Source organism: Schistocerca piceifrons, chromosome 4 (genome assembly GCF_021461385.2).
Source record: "Schistocerca piceifrons isolate TAMUIC-IGC-003096 chromosome 4, iqSchPice1.1, whole genome shotgun sequence".
Taxonomy (NCBI): Eukaryota; Metazoa; Arthropoda; class Insecta; order Orthoptera; family Acrididae; genus Schistocerca; species Schistocerca piceifrons.
In genome coordinates this window covers 106785108-106800784 of record NC_060141.1, presented here as the reverse complement: position 1 = coordinate 106800784, position 15677 = coordinate 106785108, and positions in this window count along the sequence as shown.

Here is a 15677-nt window from a genome sequence, read left to right as displayed (position 1 = left end):
CTTAGAACTACTTAAACCTAACCAATCTAAGGACATCACACGTATCCATGCCCGAGGCAGGATTCGAACCTGCGAACGTAGCGGTCGCACCGTTCCAGACTGTAGTGCCTAGAACCGCTCGGCCACACCTGCCGGCCGATGAACGACAGCTACCTCTAAATTTACAGAATTGTAAACTCATGTAGATGAGGAGTACAAACAATCCTATAATGTTCGAAAACAGCAATAGCAGGTTCCTATTTGACCCACTCAGGTCTATTAAATTTCTGGGCGTATCGTGGCAAAGCGATAGGAAATGGAACAACAAGTAAGGATTGTAGTGGGGAAGGTGAATGGTCGACTTCGGTTAACTGAAAGGTTTTAAGAAATGTGATTCACCTGTAATGGAGACTGCATGTATGACACTAGTGCGGCACATTCTTGTGTACTTCTCGAGTGTCTGGAATACCCACCAGGATATCGTAGCAGTTCAGGGACGGGCTGCTAAATTTGGTACCGGTACATTCGATCAACATGCAAGTTTATAGACATGCTTCGGGAGTGCAGAATGGAATCCCTGGGCTAAGGCGACATTTCGAAAAACGCTACTGAGAAAATATAGAGCTCTAGCATTTGAAGTACTGGAAAACGATCCTATTGCCGCCAAAGTACTTTTCACTTGGGGATCACGAACATAAGATAAGACAAATGAGCGCTCGTGTGGAGCATGCAGATAGTATTTTTTTCACTCGCTCTATTTGCGAGTGGCACAAGAAGGAAAATGAGGAGTAGTGATACGGCGTACCCTCCGCCACGCACCGTGCGGTGGATTTTGGAGTGCGTATGTAGCTGTAGATGTAGTTATTTTCCTCTCGTTCACTTGTTTTGTTAAATCTGTAATTTCAGTTTAGGTAATGAACCGAAAATCTAACGTACATTAGAAAACCGTCTGTTCGAATGTGCATTTTTCGCGTACTGCTACACTGGCGTCGTTTATAGCATCCTTTGACAGTTTTCATGCATCTTTCTCGGTAGTTGTCTAAAGCCCAAACCAGATTTAGGTTTAGCATGACTCTTATTATGGTAAACGCCGTTTTAGAAAGGTACATTTTGTGCGTCTACAATACTAGCTGATAAAGAATTTGTGGCAGCTCTTAGCGATGACTTGCCAGAGATAATGATGTTACGGAAGCAGAGGCTGTACCAATAATCCTTCAGCTTTCCCTTTTGACGAAATTTTTTAAATAGCTTTTGAACGTGCATCCAATAAGCTCAAAATCAGCTCCATCAATCTGTAGGAAAATACGGAAAGGAGGAGGTAAATGGTCGCATACACGTAAACCCCCGAAAAGCAGAAATGTGCCTCCGACTTAAGTTTACATTAATTGGGGAAGACACGAACGACAATCATTTTATTCAAAGGGAGAAATTCACTGAAACAGTACCACTCGATGAAGCGTATGTGACGTTTAACAAGCTGTGATGTGTTGAAAATCTGAAAGGCCACATTGTTGCCTTTAATATGTAGCAAGGGAAAAATGAAGACCTGGAGAGCAACTCTAAAAATTATGTGCCAGGAGAGTTGTAATTTTAGGTTTATGAAAGATGTTTCTTGCCAAAAATATGTTATTGGACTGTGTCAGTTCTTTACGGACTTTGCCCTGCCTCAAAAGTTAAAAGTAGAGGATACTTTGGCATATGGCAATATGAAGATGAACAGGAAAGCTCTCCCCTCAGGCGTTATAATGAAATAAAAGAGGTGACCTTGACCATAGGATGTCATCTTCTTCCTTTGGGGTATTCAGACAACAGAACTGTGTGCCGGGTTCCCAACTACGAGAGAAGAGAATTAATGATTGTGTCCCGAAAGTAGAAATATGGCACCATAGTTATCGTTTAATGCTCTTCTGTTGTAAAGGACCGCAATTGTGCTGCGGGTGGTGTGAACCATGCTTATGAGCTGGGAAGAAGATCCAAAAGGTATTGGTAAATGCCTACGCTCTGAGAACTGTGCGGAAAAATTCCGTTCTGAAGTTTAGGAGAAATGTTGCTGAGAGACTGATAGGTCAGACGAGTGTGTAGCATATTAGTACCAGAGCTGCACGTCAGGCTCTAACAGAGAAAAAAGTAAAGGAAGAAATAATTGCCAAAAGATATAAGTTTATGAAACAAAGGTGTTCATACTATCACTTTTGCAGCAAGCGTGGAAGATGTGAGATGTACAGTACATGAAAGATTCAATATAGACCAAACTCGAAATTTTTATTTAGCGGAGTAATTCTCTGGTGCCGCTAAAATAAAAATATTTTTACCGAATTCGATTGACCAACTGTGTAATTACATAAGTTTATAATGTTCACTGAGTTTCAGCCTCAGAGCATTCGATAAAAGCGTGCTGAAAAGTAACGTCTCCATTTTTTGTGAGAAAACTGTTAAAACATTTTAAATAAAACAAACGATCCCAGAATGAGATTTTGACTCTGCAGCGGAGTGTGCGCTGATATGAAACTTCCCGGCAGATTAAAACTGTGTTTGGAAGGTGGCAGACGAGGTACTGGCAGAAGTAAAGCTGTGAGGACAGGGCGTGAGTCGTGCTTGGGTAGCTCAGTTGGTAGTGCACTTGCCCGCGAAACGCAAAGGTCCCGAGTTCGAGTCTCAGTCCGGCACACAGCTTTGATCTGCCAGGAAGTTTCTAAATAAACGATATTAATATTCACCCTCTTTATTCGTCACGTCCACAAATTTTTCAGCTATCTACTGCTAGAGAGCTCCAAATTGTAGCTACTAATATGGGTGTATGTAATGGAACTATGTCGGTGCCTGAGAGACAGGGTGCTGAAATCGAGTTTCGAATTTGAAGTGTTCGTCCACCCATGGAGTACCGAGTCCTTCTGCCTGACTATGCCAGATCTCACACGAGCGCTTCGACATCTGCAACAGTCTGACGCCTTGGGTTTACTGTCACCGATCATCCTTCAAAAAGTCCCAGTTTGGCTTCATACGATTTTAATCTGTTTACATAACTTAAAGAACACTTTGGAAGACTTCACGTTGACAGTGATGGAGTGGTGGAGCAAAGGTAAGGTTGCTGCTTCGTCAAAAAAGTCAACAACTGTACAGTGACAATATCAACAAACTCGTATTTCGTTGAGAGAAATGTCTTTGTCATCAAGATGACTGTGTTGAGACATGTAGACGTGAAGAAAAAAGATGTGGAATGTTAATAACATTTGTTTTACTTCCAAAGGTTTCAGAGTTTTCACATTAAAACTTTTGGGAGGCACTACATTTCAGTACCCCCTTCGTAACACGGTTTGGTTTGTTACTTAGGTAAAGTGCACTACGGAAACTGTTACTCGGCAAGCCACTGGCAGGCCAGAAGGCATTCAAGAGTATTACCTTTGAAACGTGATGAAAAAAAGAAAGAAATAAAATTAGATTTCTGAAAAAGAAGCACGCGCTGTTCAGTGTTGCGGAAACACAGGACCGGGATCTGTTTTTTCCATAAGTGCTAGTTCACGCCGTTAACTTCATTTTTTAACATGTCATAGCAGGGCTGCACTTACTCCTACCTGTAATAGTATTTCCGAAGCATGAGGTGCAACAAGCGATGGGGCGTACTGATTTATTATTCGCCTCCGGAGGGCTCACTGAAAATTTTTCAGCAATGAGTGTACATTATGATGCTAGATGTAACTGTAAAAAGTACCCCTGTGTTGTACGCACGTGCATTTAAAATATATACCCTTGTAAAATATGACGGTTCAGTCAGAATAAGGAAAAGAAACTTTGTAGTCTTACGCGTAAGATATAATTCACCTGTCTTCATTAATGTGGAAGATACAGTGTGAAATTGGATTAATCTTTCTCAGACAGACAGTCTGTTGATCTGATGAAACAACGTTTACCTGGAGACATCTGAGCCTCAGTTTTATCTTCGGTTAGGATAGAGGCTGAAGTAATCAATTAAAATTTGTGCTACTGCTGGGACTTAAAATTGAGTCTCCTATTCATAACGTCTACGTAGACTGTGGCAATGTGCGTATCCAAGCTGCAACCTGAGGTACAAGCAGGATTTCCCCATTAATTAAAGAGCTTCAGTGCTGTTCCAATATCGGGGAGTCTAGGCAATACTTACGATTGAAGCAGGGAAAAATGGACTGAAGGCGTGAATTGAAATTTTGTTAGGGAGGGTAGTGGGCTATAATAGCTCTTGCAACTGTGGCAGCCACAACACCACGCTGGTGTAATGGTTAGCCTAGTAAGCACAAGATTCATATTGAAGTCTTGGTCATGGCACAAATTTTAATTCATTACTTCAGCTTCTATCCATATCGAAGACCTGTTTGTTGTTTTACTGAATTTAGGGAATTAATTGAATCTACCCAGTTCCTATTAGAAAGGAACAGACATTAGAGACTGAAAATAGGCTGTTATTGTAGTAAAGTTTGTAAGACGCCCAGGAGTACAAATGGGGGTGGGGGACCCTTAAACTGGTTTCACTTCTGGACCGTCCGCCCTGTCCACTCCACGTACCTGGTAATTCCGCTGCGGTCGTTCTGTTCTGCTGCACAATGCTGTTGGCTTGCCTGAAATTATCTATCGAAATACGCTAGCGAGTTAGGGGAGCCGCTCAATGTCAAAACACACTGTTCTACGTCTGGTATGAACAACTATATTCTGAAACGATAAAAGAAAGTGGCTGGTTTCACTGTTTACACTCTAATTTAAAAGTGTTATCAAAATTAATGGATGATAACAGTCTACAATATCATTCGGACGAGCGTACGCGTAACCGACACGACGCTGGTGCTTGTCGATGATGCGGAAGCCGAATGATCGGACGAAAGTTCTTACGCTAGTCACGCATTCACAGATATTTCGTACCAGTCCTCCTTGACACTAGTAATGATATTTTAACACTGTTCACAAAGTTAAATTTACAGTTCACAGTTCTCAGTTGTACGAGCGTGCGCGTAACCGTCGCGGCGCGGTTGATTGTTGCTGATGCGGAATGCGACGATCGAACGCACATTCTGACGCTCGCTACAAGACACTGGCACTTAAATGCTCTCTTTTGTGGTAAATAGTATTACTGGTTCACATTAGTTCATTCTTGGAGACCGAACACGGCGCGGATAATTGATACAGTACGGCACGACACGCAACGAGAGGATACACAAATAGGTTATCAGCAGCACTGCTCATTTTTAAATTACTTCTTGCCGCACTTTCCTCTGAATCACTTCCGTATTCCATCACTTTACTGTAACAGCACTTGCAGAAACACTTTAACTTCCATAACAACAATGCTTCTTTCATGCAGAGCTACCCACAACATAACAGTTCCGTGTCCCGCAATCGACTCGACAGACGCGGTTGCCCGCAAAGTCACTCCGCAACCAAGCCAGCGATATGACAATACGCTTACAAGTTGTAAGAAAGTGTTTTGTTTTGAGTTGGATTACGGAAAATAAGGTACTAGTTGATGGACTACGGAAATGTGTAGTGCTATCGTCTTATAAGTAATAAAACCAATTTCAGTGTCAATGTTATGTGACTTCTTGTAGCAATAATCATACGACTATGTTTGTTTCACAGGCACGGAGAAGCAAGATGACACAGACATCCCGTAGGTAACGTAAGCCTTACAGGTTCCGTGCCTCCAAACATTTCTGCTTTGTGCACCGTCTCTGCTTTACGAACGCGTACCAATCAGACTCGAGGAATCAGACGTGATGGGAAATGTAATATCGGGACCGTGCATCACCTCAATGTTACATGAAATGCCACAAAGGGAGCGCGTCCATCTTGGTCGATGAGCTGCAAGGAGCGACGGTACAGTAGGGAGCGGGATCTGCTGGGCTGCTAGGGGTGGGGTGGGGTGGGGGCAGCAAGGGGGTAGGGTGGGGGAGGAAGAAGCGAGAGAGCGGGGACTGGCAGAGAGTAGAGGGCTGCCGCGGCTCCAGCTGTGTAACGAATTTCATCTGCCAGCATCAGTGGCCTCCCTGCCTTTGAATGACTGCCGAAGAATTACTCTCAGGGGTAAGGCAGAGTACGGTTGGCGCCACCGAAGAAGTAAGAGCGACGAGAAAGGAGGAAGGCGGTCCGCGAGCGAGGAACGGGACCAGATATGATTCCACGCGTCTGTGTGTTATTTGACGAGGCGAATGGAATTACCGGGAAGCGAGCAGCCGGATAAAGATACAGCCCGCCCGCTGCAGGGGTGGCGGCGCGGGCAGACGCAGTTGGTGCGTCCCCGCCGTTGCGTCATGCGCGTCCCAGAGGCATCATTAGGCCTATCACGCCGGCCCGCGGAGTACGGACTACCAATAAAACTCGCCGCTGGCTGGGGTCGCCGCCTCTGGCGGGTTGTTACGGACTATCGAAGAATCGCGGATGAGCCATCGCCGCCCGCGCGCGCTTCGCCGCCGCCGCCGCACCGCCTCGAAATGAAATTACGGCCGGCGACGTATCAGTCCGCCGCCACCACGACGCGCTCTCTATTTTTACGGCCCAGCACCGGTCTTTTATCTGCTTTTTTGAGCTACGAGTATGCACAAGCTCCCGCCAATGCGCCCGTAGGCTGAATCGGCTGCGGGTATTTCCGCTTCCATTCGGTTACCACCGCGAAGCCGCTGTACTGATAAGGTACATTAGCAAATGTGGATATTTCGCTCGTCTTTGGCGGTTATTTAGGCATCCCTTACATTTTGTAGGTAGGATTTGACGGACACTGAGGTGGCAAAAGCCTTGCCGTACCTTCTGATATCATGTCGGATCTCCTTTCGCCCGCTTTATTGCAACAACCCTACGTGGCACGGACTCAACAAGTCGTTGATAGTCCTCTCCAGAAATAGGGAGCCATACTGCCTCTATGTGGTGGACAGTGAAGTGAAGTGAAGTGGAAGTAAGGCAAGGATTTCTGATCAGATGAGTATAGGGCAATATCAACAGCAGCAGAAAACGGTATACCCGGAGTAGGATTCGTTACGAATAGGAAGGTAGAGAAGATAGTGTGTTACTGTGAACAGTTCTGTGATAGGGTTGTTCTTATCAGATTCAAATGGCTCTGAGCACTATGGGACTAAACTGCTGAGGTCATTAGTCCCCTAGAACTTAGAACTAGTTAAACCTAACTAACCTAAGGACATCACAAACATCCATGCCCGAGGCAGGATTCGAACCTGCGACCGTAGCGGTCTTGCGGTTCCAGACTGCAGCGCCTTTAACCGCACGGCCACTTCGGCCGGCGTTCTTATCAGAATCGGCAGCAAACCAACACCAACAGCGATAGTTCCGGTATACAGGGTGTTCCATTGATGTATTTATTTATTTATTGTTCCGTGGGATTAAATTAAGGAAAAGTCTCCATGGTTATGGAACGAGTCAATACATGAAACTTTAACACGATAGTAGAAAAAGATAAAATGAAATATAAGAAACGTATTCAGGCGACAATTCGTAAGTTTGAATAAAGAAAATCAACAATGTAACACTGGAATTTGCTTAATTTTTCAGCTCTTCCAGGAGCTCCTCGACAGAATAGAAGGAGTGATCCATGAGGAAACTCTTGAGGTTAGACTAAAAGTGTTTGGCTACTGCTAACATTTAAGAATTCTTGTGGTAGCTTATTGAAAATGGATGCAGCAGAACAGGGCACTCCTTTCTGCACAAGTGTCAAGGAAGTGCATTCCACATGCAGATTTCATTTCTGCCTAGTATTAACTGAGTGAAAGCTGCTAACCCTTGGGAATAAGCTAATATTGCTAACAACAAACGACATTAAAGAAAATATATACTTTGAGGGGCAATGTCAGAATTCCCAGACTATACTGACCGGGCAAAATATCTCACGAAATAAGCATCAAACGAAAAAAACTAAAAGAAGGAAACTTCTATAACTTGAAGGGGGAAACCAGATGGTGCTATGGTTGGGCCTCTAGAAGGCGCTGCCATAGGTGAAACGGATATCAACAGCGTTTTTTTTAAATAGGAACCCCCATCTTTTATAATATATTCGTGTAGTACGCAAAGAAATATGAATATTTTAGTTGGACCAGTTTTTTCGCTTTGTGATAGATGGAGCTGCAATAGTCATAAACGTATAAGTACGTGGTATCACGTGACATTCCGCCAGTGCGGACGATATTTGATTCGTGATACATTACCTGTGTTAAAATGGACCGTTTACCAATTGCGGAAAAGGTCGATATCGTGTTGATGTATGGCTATTGTGATCAAAATGCCCATAGGACGTGTGCTATGTATGCTGCTCGTTATCCTGAACACCATCCAAGTGTCTGGACCGTTCGCCGGATAGTTACATTATTTAACGAAACAAAGTGTTCAGCCACATGTAAAACGTCACCCACGACCTGCAACAAATGATGATGCCCATGTAGGTGTTTCAGCTGCTGTCGTGGCTAATCCGCACATCAGTAGCAGACAAACTGCGCGAGAATCGGGAATCTCAAAAACGTCGGTGTTGAGAATGCTACATCAACATCGATTGCACCCGTACCGTATTTCTATGCACCAGGAATTGCATGGCGACGACTTTGAACGTCATATACTGTTCTGTCACTGGGCACAGAGAAATTACGGGACGATGACAGATTTTTTGCACGCTCTCTATTAAGCGACGAAGCGGGTTAATGTATGGTGCGGCATTATGGCAGGAAGGATAACTGGCCCCCATTTTATCGATGGCAATGTAAATGGTGCAATGTTTGCTGATTTCCTACTTAATGTTCTACCGATGTTACTACAAGATGTTTCACTGCATGACAGAATGGCAGAATTTCATGACAGGTGGATTGGTCGTCGAAGCACCATACCATGGCCCACACGTTCACCAGATCTGACGTCCCCGGATTTCTTTCTGTGGGGAAAGTTGAAGGATATTTGCTATCGTGATCCACCGACAACGCCAGACAACATGCGTCAGCGCATTGTCAATGCACGTGCGAACATCACGGAAGGCGAACTACTCGCTGTTGAGAGGAATGTCGTTACACGTATTGCCAAATGCATTGAGATTGACGGACATCATTTTGAGAATTTATAGCATTAATGTGGTATTTATAGGTAATCACGCTGTAACAGCATGTGTTCTCAGAAATGATAAGTTCACAAAGGTACATGTATCACATTGGAGCAACCGAAATAAAATGTTCAAACGTACCTACGTTCTGTATTTTAATTTAAAAACGTAATTGTTACCAACAAAATTGTGACAGATATGTTTGTGACAATTACAGCGCCATCTACCACAAAGCGAAATTTTTTGACGTACTACACGAATATGTAATAAAAAATGGGGCTTCTTATTTACAAAAAACGCAGTTGATTTCCGTTTAACCTATTTCAGCGCCATCTAGCGGGCCAACCATAGTGTCATCCGGTTTCCCCCTTCAAGCTAGACGAGTTTCGTTCTTTGTAGTTTTTCGTTTGATGCTTATTTCATGAGGTATTTGGCCCGGTCACTATCAATGGACCACCCTGTATATGCCAAAGTCGCAAGCAAAAATGAAGAGGTAAAGAAAGTATATGAGGATAGTGAAAGGGTAATAAAGTACTTAAAGGGAGACGAAAATCTTATAGTAATGGGAGACTGCAGTGCAGTTGTAGGGAAAGGAGTAGAGTACAAGGTTACAGGAGAATATGTGCATGGGACAAGGAACGAGAGACGAGAAAGAGTAATTTAGTTCTCTCACAAGTTTCAGCTTGTAATAGCGAATATTCTGTTCAAGAATCACAAGAGGAGGAGGTACACCAGGAAAAGGCCGGGTGTTACGGGATGATTTCGGTTAGATTACGTCATGGTCAGAGAGAGATTCCGAAATCAGATACTGGATTGTAAGGTGTACCCAGGAGCAGATATAGACTCATATCACAATTTAGTAGAGATGAAGAGTAGGCTGAAGCTTAAGAGATTGGTCAGGAAGAACCAATACGTAAAGAAGTGGGATACGGAAGCACTAAGGAATGAAGAGATACGCTTGACGTTCTCTAAGGCTTTAGACACGGCAATAGAGAATGGATCAGTAGGCAGTTAATGCTGGTGCTCCTCAGTTCTGTAGAAACTCGAAATTACAATCTCAACACAGTTATTTAAAGGAGATAGGAATCTTGGGATCACTGGTGATGGATGAGCTAGTGATTATTCTACAATTTTAATTTGCCTCCAAAAAAACTTTATTACAAACTTCAATTCGGACATTTGCCCTATTACTGATGCGATATACAAATATTCACATTAATTAAATTACATAAACACAAGAAAGAATCATTTATTTTGCGTCCACAACCGAAATCATTGATATCAGGTGCGGTGAATAATCAATCACAACCAATCGTTCTTGTCTAACCATAACTCAAATGACTAATAACATTATACTCTTCCAGCCAACGTTACACAGCCACACAATACCACAACTTCATAAACAACAAGAGAACCTAAAGCATAATAAAACTGAACTGCCCACATAAAGGTCCATAGTGAAACAAGCATATACTAAAATTCCAAAGTGAGCCAACCACGGACGCAAAGCTTGCACACAGAAACAATAACAAGTTGCATGTTCCTCAAAGATACACAAATGATTAAACCAGGCGTTAAATAAGGATGGCTACTAATAACACAAGCAGTAAAATAAGTTACAGAAACGCTAATATTATATCAGGGTGGCCTCACTTAACTAACAGACATAATGACTCAGAATGATTCCCAAATTGCACTTAACTTTAGACAACAGCGTTAAGGCCCATAGTAGTGTTTGGAAGCAATAACGCAACGGCCAGCAGACAATACAGGTGTTCACTGCCCACGGCTTGTGCGCAGGGTCATATAATAGGCGGTACATATTTATATATATTCCGACCGGCAACACAATGAGCGGTAATGACAATCCATAACCTCTCTGACGCCAGGGAACAAGTAGTCTTAACAAATGACCTGCAGCACAAATAGATTTCAATGAAAACAATGTCAAATCACAGCCACACTGGAATAAATAATAACCACACCGCCAAATTCTCACAGAGCAATACTCTAATATTGCCCGTCTCCCAGTAAATTAGCGGGAAACTTTAGAGATCACTTCCAGTTGCCTTAAGGCACTTTCAACATTGAATAAACATACCAAACGCTGCCGTGACAAATGATTGAACCATTAACTCTACGGCTGCTGGGCACGTACACAACCGCAGCCAGTCTCAAAGCTGACTACATGCGCTAAAACAAGTTAAAATTTGCATGAAAACCACTTAAAACACACACTCCACGGATAAACAGAAACGGAATGTGGAACATAAGTCTCCTTAAAAACAGCCACTGTGGAACCAAATTCAGAACCATCTCCGACAGATACCTGTGCCACCATAAGTTTCAACAATTTTCTTAGTTTAACACAGAATAAAAGTCATACGTATCTAGGAGCTTGAGGTGGGAAGCTGTTCAGCGTGAGACGACGAACCCACCACAGTTTAACACCTCAAGGCGCCCAATGATCGGCACCGTACATCCGGCTCGCGCCGAAAGACAAGGGCGGCGAGCACGGCGAGGCCCATGCACCATGGTTAGGGACGCGGGCTTGTTTTCAACACAAGGTGGCTCGTTGAACGCCGACCGGAGACTCACTAGTCACACGTTCACCCGGAAAAACCCCGAGAGAGCAGTCAAAGATAGCACGGCAGCCGAATATCGATATCTGCGATGGAAGTGGAGCACCCTAGCGCCAGACGCCACAGCTCAGGCAGTACAGTTGAAGAGGAATCATAGAAGTTGGAAAGGAAAACAAAGGTACAAAGAAGGTAACAACGAAAAAACCGTGGTAACACAAGAAATATTTCATTTGCTCGATGAAAGGAGGAAGTACAAAAATGTTCCCAGGAACTCAGGAATAGAGAAATTTATGTTGCTGAGGAATGAAATAAATATGGACTGCAGGAAAGATAAGATAAAATGGCTGCATGAAGAATGTGAGGAAATCGAAAGGAAGGACAGACTCAGCGTACAGGAAAGTCATAACAAACTTGGGTGACATTTCAAGCAAGTGTGGTAACATTAAGAGTGCAACGGAAATTCCACTGCTATATGCACGGCAGAGAGCGGATAGGTGGAAAGAATACTTTGAAAGCCTCTGTGAGGGGAAAGATTTGTATGATGTGATAGGAGGAAGTAGATTTAGAAGAGATGGGGGACCCATTACTAGAATTTAAAAGAGCTTTGGAGCGCTGAAGATGAAATAATGCAGAAGGGAAAGATATCATTCCACCAGAATTTCTCAAATCATTGGGGGAAGTGGCAACAAAACTATTCAAGTTAGTGTGTAGAATGTATGAGTCTGGTGACATACCATGTGACTTTCGGAAAAATATCATCAACTCAATTCCGAATATTGCAAGGGCTGTCAAGTGCGAGAATTATCACACAATCTGCTTAGCAGCTCATGCATCCAAGTTACTGACAAGAATAATATACAGAAGAGTGGAAAAGAAAATTGAGGATGTGCTACATGACGATCAGTTTCGCTTTAGAAAGGGTAAAGACACCAGAGAGGCAATTCTGACGTTGCGGTTGATAATGGAAGCTAGACTAAAGAAAAATCAAGACACGTTCATTGGTGTGAAATTTAAAATTTTCCCGGCGAACTGAATATTCAAAAAGATTTCGGGGTTGCAGCCGGTCGTCGTTAGCTTCCATCCGCGATATTTCGACTAGACAACTGCCAGCCATCCTCAGGTGAGCCATCGAAGACTGTCGAAGACGCCCTCCGTTCCGTAATATATAGCGTGCAGCGAGTATTCCGCGCATGCGTCAAAATCATATGGAGAGACGAACCACACCGCCCGCTAGCAGCGCCCTCGCTGGTGGAACTGCAGAACTCAGCTGTCTTCGGCGTTGTCAATTGCCGCGTCCATCGGAGTACTCTGACGTCTTCGTCTGGAGCAGATCTTAGAGATGACGCATTATCTAGCTGGTAGCCTTTGTCACGGTTCATAAGATTGTCTGTCATACGAATTTACACTGATTCTTTTACGACGGAGTCCCAAAAGGATGTCGCTGTGGCCAAAATTGTTGTCTTGTCATATTCCATTGAGTGTTCGGTGGAAATGCAGTGCTCAACAAATGCAGACTTTCTAGGTTGCAAAAGGTGAGTTCAGCGCTGATGTTCAGTGCAACGTTCTTATGCTGTTCGCAATGTTTGTCCTATATATGACATGCCACACTGACAAGGTATTTTATAAATTTCCACCTTCCGCAATACCAGATCGTCTTTCACTGATCCCAGCAGGTCGGGAATCTTCGATGGTGAACAGAAAATTACTTTCACTTAGAAACCGTGGAGGATTCTTGCAATTTTGAAGGAAATGTTCCAACAAAGGGAAGAAAAGTTAAAGATTTAGTAGACGTGCTCTCTTCTTTCTCCACTCCCTGTTTCTTTGGCTTAATTGCAAGTGCCTTGCTAATTTTCCGTGTAGGGCGCTGCTGGCGGGCGGTGTGGTTCGCCTCTCCATATGATTTTGAAGCATGCGCGGAATACTCACTGTACGCTATATATTACGGAACGGAGGGCGTCTTCGTCAGTCTTCGATGGCTCAACTGAGGACGGCTGGCAGTTGTCCAGTCGAAATATCGTGGATGGAAGCCCACGACGACCGGCTGCAAGCCCGAAATCTTTTTGAACGTTCATAGGATTTGTCGTCCTGGAAAAAGCCTTCGACAGTGTAAAATGGAGCAAGGTGTTCGAAATTCTGAGAAAAATAAGGGTAAACTATAGGGCCACACGGGTAATATACAATATGTACAAGTGTCACGAGGGAATAATAAGAGTGAACGACCAAGAACGAAGTGCTCGGATTATAAAGGGTGTAAGACAGAAGTAGTCCCTCCCCCCTACTATTCAATCTGTATATCGAAGAACAATTGATGGTAATAAGAGAAAGGTTCATGAGTGGAATCAAAATTCAAGGTGAAAGGATATTAATGATACGATTCACCGATGACATTGCTATCCTGAGAGAAAGTGAAGAATTACATGACCTGCTGAACAGAATGAACAATCTAATGAGTACAGAATGTGGACTGAGAGTAAATCGAAGAAAGACGAAAGTAATGAGATGCAGCAGAAATGAGACCAGCGAGAAACTTAGCGAAGTAACTTAACGAAGTAGATGAAGTTAATGAATTCTGCCACCTAAGCAGTAAAATAACCAATGACGGGCGGAGCAAGGAGGACATAGAAAGGGGGCTAGCAATTTCAAAAAGGGCATTCCTGGTCAAGAGAAGTCTACTAGTATCAAATATAGGCCTTAATTTGAAGAAGAAATTTCTAAGGACGTACTTCTGGAGTACAGCAATGTGTGGTAGTGAAACATGGACTGTGGGAAAACCGGAACACAAGAAAATCGAAGCCTATGAGATTTGGTGCTACAGAGGAATGTTGAAAATTAGGTGGACTGATAAGGTGGCCCGGTACATTGTCATGCATAAATATTCCATCGCTATTTGGGAACATGAGGATCATGAATGTCTGCAAATGATGTTGAAGCACCCCAACGTAAACATTTCCACTTAATGAGCGTTTCATTCCACGTAAGAAGTCAGCCTCCTTCTGCCAACGGCCTTGTCAAAGAGGGCGGAGGAGCGGATAGAGGTTCAGGGCACTCTCTTGTCCTAGGGGTGGGAAATTGCCCCTAAAGGCGGAAGAATCAGCAATGATCAACGACATGAGAATGCAGAAGGCAATGAAAACTACTGCATTAAATACACGTAACGTGTTTCCACAGGACATGTGGCCTGTAATTGAAGAAGTGTCATCATGATCTCTCCATTGGCAAAAGATTCCGGAATAGTCCCCCATTCGGATCTCCGGGAGGGGACTGCCAAGGGGGAGCTTACCATGAGAAAAAGATTGAATAATCTACGAAAGGATAACGTTCTACGAGTCGGGGCGTGGAATGTCAGAAGTTTGAACGTGGTAGGGAAAATAGAAAATCTGAAAAGGGAAATGCAAAGGCACAATCTAGATATAGTAGGGGTCATTGAAGTGAAGTGGGAGGAAGACAAGGATTTGTGGTCTGATGAGTTTCGGGTAATGTCAACAGCAGCAGAAAATGGTATAACAGGTGTAGGATTCGTTATGAATAGGAAGGTAGGGCAGAGGGTGTGTTACTGTGAACAGTTCAGTGACCGGGTTGTTCTAATCAGAATCGACAGCAGACCAACACCGACAACGATAGTTCTGGTATACATGCCGACGTCGCAAGCTGAAGATGAACAGACAGAGAAAGTGTGTGAGGATATTGAAAGGGTAATGCAGTATGTAAAGGGGGACGATAATCTAATAGTCATAGGCGACTGGAATGCAGTTGTAGGGGAAGGAGTAGAAGAAAAGGTTACAGGGGAATATGGGCTTGGGACTAGGAATGAAAGAGGAGAATGTCTAATTGAGTTCTGTAACACGTTTCAGCTAGTAATAGCGAATACCCTATTCAAGACTCACAAGAGGAGAAGGTGTACTTGGAAAAGGCCGGGAGATACGGGAAGATTTCAATTAGATTGCATCATGGTCAGACAGAGATTCCGAAATCAGATACTGGATTGTAAGGCGTACCCAGGAGCAGATATAGACTCAGATCACAATATAGTAGTGATGAAGAGTAGGCTGAAGTTCAAGACATTAGTCAGG